The 5,175-nt window shown below is 37.5% G+C and overlaps 1 pseudogene; it reads left to right on the top strand.

The window, feature by feature from the left end:
- The first annotated feature begins 2,267 nt into the window (after positions 1-2,267).
- Positions 2,268-3,317, top strand: LOC101589496 (annotated as a pseudogene).
- The last annotated feature ends 1,858 nt before the right edge of the window (positions 3,318-5,175 follow it).

A 5,175-nucleotide genomic window follows, 5' to 3' on the forward strand; every position in this document is an offset into this window, starting at 1 on the left:
AAAGATGGGGTGAGCAGATGGTTCTCAGCTAATAGGAAGCCTGAAGAGGACAGGAGATCTTTGGTCTTTCTCATCCTCTTCTTCTCACCTCCTTATGGGCAAATGGGCTTCCTTAGCCATGTGCCCTTACTATGAGACCTGCTCCCCACAGGAGATCTAAAAGAACAGGCCTGCTAGGCCATAAAATGGAACCCTCACCTGAGACCCAAGATAAACTTTAATACCTTGGATATTGTGTTATAGTAATGAGATATTGACCAACATAAAATCAAAATGAGACAACACTTTCCAATGTCATTGTAATTAAGTTTTAAAAAGATAGGAAATGCAAATCAATTTCATGCAGTGACTTCATTCAGTTTGAAATATCCTTAACCCAACTTCTCTGAGCTGCTGGGAGGCATGTTCCTGTGGTAACCCAGACCCTACCTTTGGGAAACTGGCTATTGCCAGTACCAGGTGATGAAGACTGCTCAACTACTCAAAGAAAGAGGGAGAAGTCATGCTGAGCAGCTTCTTCTGAGCATAAGGAAAAGAGATTCATTCCAACTGCTTTTCAAGGAATGGGTATCATGTTAAAGATAACAGACACATATCATAGAAATTTGTGAACTGAAATCATAGACAGGGCCTATGACAGTGGTAAGCCTCTATTTTCTTTCTCTCTCTTCACACTATCACTTTTGCTGTTGAACATCTACTTGTCTGTCATGTTTTTTTCTATTCTTCTCTTCTTAATGTCTATTGCTACATAATAAATCACGTCAAAATGCAGATTTTAAAAATACAACTATGGGATTTGGCAATAATTTCTAGGATAGGGCATCAAAAGTAAAAGCAAAAAAAGTGGAAAAAAGTAGATGAAATGGACTATGTAATTTTTTTTTAACTTCTGTGCGTTAAAGGACACAATAGCATGAGAAGGCAACACACAGAATGGGAGAAAATATTTTCTGCAATGTATAAAATACTATCTTTGAGAAATAATATTGGAATTCATAGAAAAAATGATCTTAAATACTGGAATTAATACAAAAACTTTCTAGAACTCAACAACAACTACTACCAAAAACAAAACAAACAAAAACAAACCTTGGTTTAAAAAATGGACAAAGAAGCTGAATAAACATTTCTATAAAAAAGATACACAAGTGGCCAAAAAAATACAAGGAAAGGCTCTTAACATCATTAATCACTAGGAAACGTAAATCAAAACCACAATGATATATGACTTCCAATTCATTAGGGTAGATACTATTAAAAATAATAATATCTCAAAAATAAGAGGCTTAGGACATGAGCCTCTTTCTTAGAAATTTAACTTTGGAAGTAAAATATAAAAATTTCAACATATTCTAGTTCAAAGGAAAATAAACTAATCAATGTAAGTAGCAGTTATTTGAAAAGTAATTTAAATAGCCACTGCCACATCCCAGCAAAAAAGTAGAGAAAACAACTTAGGCAAATCAGGAGCTCTGACAACAGATATGGAAGAGATACAAAACAGCAGGATGCCATGTACAATTCTGTTAAATGTGAATCAATTGTACTCCACAATGCCTCTACTGGGTATACATCCAAAGGAAAAGAAATCATCACTTAACAAACATGCCTGCATTCCCACGTTCATTGCAACATTATTCACTATAAACACAAAGGGGAAGAGACTGGTTCTCCACAGAGGCATGAATAAAGAAGTTACAGTACGTCTACACAGAATGGAAAACTTTACCACTGTAAAAGAGAAGTTCTATGATTTGTGATGATATGGAAAGGATATGCCTAGAGCATAACATGCTCAGTGAAATAAACCAGAAAGAAAAGTGCTACATGATCTCACTTACATGTATATGTTAAAAAAAAAATCAAATACATAGAAGTAGAACAGTGGCTTCCAGTAGAGGTGGGAACATGAAAATGTAGGTCAAGAGGGACGTGTTATGTAGTATGAACAAATTGAGAGCTCCAGCTTGTGGCATGTGGATTTAGTTAATAATGTTACATTGTGTACTGGTAAGCTGCCAAGACAGAAGTTGACTTCAGTATGGGATATGTGAATTTGCTCGATTGTAGTCACTTTGCTATGTATATCATCACAAATATATAAAATATCATAATACATTCAATAAAAAGTAAATGGGGGAAAGGATATATTCCAGGGAACATACAGCGCTTGTGCCTGGGAAGGCCGGAAGTTGAAGTGGGAGTGATTCTGCTTCCGTTTCTAGTTTTCCCCTTAGTGTTTGGTTTATTCAAGGCTGACCAAGATGAACCCATTCTTCGGGAAAGCGAAACCCAAAACTCCGCTGCCCAGCCTGACTGACTGCATTGGCACGGTGGACAGCAGGGCAGAATCTATTGATAAGAAAATTTCCCGGCTGGACGCTGAGCTAGTGAAGTACAAGGATCAATTCAAGAAGATGAGAGAGGGTCCTGCAAAGAATATGGTCAAGCAGAAAGCCTTGCGCGTTTTAAAACAAAAGCGGATGTATGAACAGCAGTGGGACAACCTTGCCCAACAGTCCTTTAACACGGAACAAGCCAACTATACCATCCAGTCACTGAAGGACACCAAGACCATGGTGGATGCTATGAAACATGGAGTAAAGGAAATGAAGAAAGCATACAAAGAAGTGAAAATCGATCAGATTGAGGATTTGCAAGACCGATTAGAGGATATGATGGAAGATGCAAATGAAATTCAAGAAGCACTGAGTCTCAGTTACGGCACCCCAGAACTAGATGAAGATGACCTAGAAGCAGAGTTGGATGCACTGGGTGATAAGCTTCTAGCTGATGAAGATAGTTCATATTTGGATGAAGCAGCATCTGCACCTGCAATACCAGAAGGCATTCCCACGGACGCTAAAAATGAGAATGGAGTCCTGGTGGATGAATTTGGACTGCCACAGATCCCTGCTTCATAGACTTGTGTCATTCAAGTACATCGTATAAAATAAACACATTCTGGGACTAGGAAATATTTCCAAGTTTGAAACAAATTTTGCTTTCTTTGCTTTCTTTAATGGAAAGGTTAATTATATATATTTTTTTCTTTTTTTCCATTAAGAAACTCAATACTTGGGGGAAACTTTACACTAAAATTTGATTTTTTTTTTCTTTTGTGAAAGACTAACTTAAAAGAATCTTGGTCTTTGACTTGTTTTCATTTATTAATAACTGAAATAAAATCAAGGAGATGAGAATCTTTAATAAGTTCTATGACAGTATAATTCTACAGTTTCAATGTGACCTTGATAAATTGCTAATATAAAGAGAATTTTAAGACTGTTCATGTTATGTTTCAGTACCATTTTCTGTTGCGGTATTATAGGTGGCTTAATAACGGAAGTTTGATAGGTTTTGTGGTGTCTTGTGAGCAAAGTACTGTGTCCAGTATTGGAATGGAATTTTCACTACTTTATCATGAGTGGACATTTTAATTCTGTGGTTTCTTCAGTATTACAGTCTGACTTGTAATCAATAATGAATATTTCTTGATATGTAATGTTTAGGACATTTATTTATACTCAATAAATATTTTTCAAAAGGAAAAAAAAGTAAATGGAAGAATGTGTTGCGTAATCTCACTAAATGCTAATTAACTTAAAAAGAGGATGAAGTGGATTCCCATTGTGGATGTTGATCATGTGACAAAAACCCTATTCATGACAAGGATCATGCGTAATAATCATGATACATGCTGGTGGAACCTGCCAGTCCAAGAGCAGGCAAGGCATGGATGAGACCCTTTTCCACACATTTGGGAGCCACCCACCACTCCACAGCAACCCCACCCAAGTGAGAATTTCTGCCATGTTCTGGAGACCCACAGATCCAGTCCTAGCCCAGGCCCCGGTGAGTGTGTGGGAGAGCTTCCTCTCCCCCCTACTCCACATGTCCCCTCCAGACTCAGCTCAGGCCTGGAATACAGGACTGGGCTGAAACCCTGCAGCTGCAATCCCTGCAGAGAGAATAGAGGACAGAACCACCCAACTAGTCCAAGAGCAGAACACCTTGCTAGAGTGGCACAACAGGTTCACTCCCAAGGGCAGCAGCAGAAAGAAGCTGAGCACAGCAGCCAGACCCAAGCAAGACACAGCTGGATAACTCCAAACATTGTAGATATGCACATGAATTTCAGTAGGTGCTGAGGTTATATCTGCACCAAAGCTCTACAACAAAGGTCAGAAGATATCGGTATGCAAAATGACAACGAGAAGAAGCAAAACGCAATCTCACACCCCAAGTCGACCCATAACAAGTGCAGAGGACACTAACACAGAACAAATAGGGAAGCACACAGCTGAAATTAATGAATCAACAGCTTCAAAAATGAAGAAACAACTGCAGAAAGGTATAGAGGAACTCAGATAGGAAATAAAAAAAGAAATCCCTGAATTAATAGCATGTACAGTAATGAATCAAATGCACAAACATATGAAGGAAACCCAAAGCCCACACAAAACAAGTGCAGAGGACACTAGCTCAGCTCAAATGTATTAATTAATAGCGTCGATATTCAATAAGCAACAGCAGAAAGTTATAAAGGAAATCAGAGTGGAATTCTTTTCTGAAATAAAAAAAGAATTCCCTGAACTAATAGCATCTGAAGTAAAGAATCAACTACAGAAACATAGGGAGGAAACCCAATCTGAAAAAAAAAACACTGCAATAAAAGAATTAGTAACTGCTTCTAAAGAAGACATCGACAAAAAAAATAGAGATTAGAAAAATGACGGATTCCTTGAATAAGCAATACAGGAAGGAAATAGATTGCATGGAGCAAAGTCAAAGAATATAGAGGAACTTAAAATCTCAATCACAAGCTTTCAAAACCATTTGAGTGAAAGTGAAGACAGAGTTTCAGATCTTGAAGATGCTGGTGCAGCTAGTGAAAAGGTAAGAAAAGATCTCCAAAAAACAACTAGGATGCAGGATAAACTAATACATCACTTGCAAGAGGATACAAAGATGAACAATGTGAGACTAATAGTTATCAGTGAGAAAGAAGGAGTCCATACGAATGACATTTTTAAAAATGTGCAGATGGATAACAGTTGAAAGAATTAATGACAGGGACCTGCTCTTACTGAGAAGTTTTTTCACATCAAAAGAAATTACCAACAAAGTGAAAAGGCAACCCACAAATTTGGAAAAAATCATGACAAATAA

Source organism: Octodon degus, unplaced genomic scaffold, assembly GCF_000260255.1.
Source record: "Octodon degus isolate 3935 unplaced genomic scaffold, OctDeg1.0 scaffold00028, whole genome shotgun sequence".
NCBI classification, from domain to species: Eukaryota; Metazoa; Chordata; class Mammalia; order Rodentia; family Octodontidae; genus Octodon; species Octodon degus.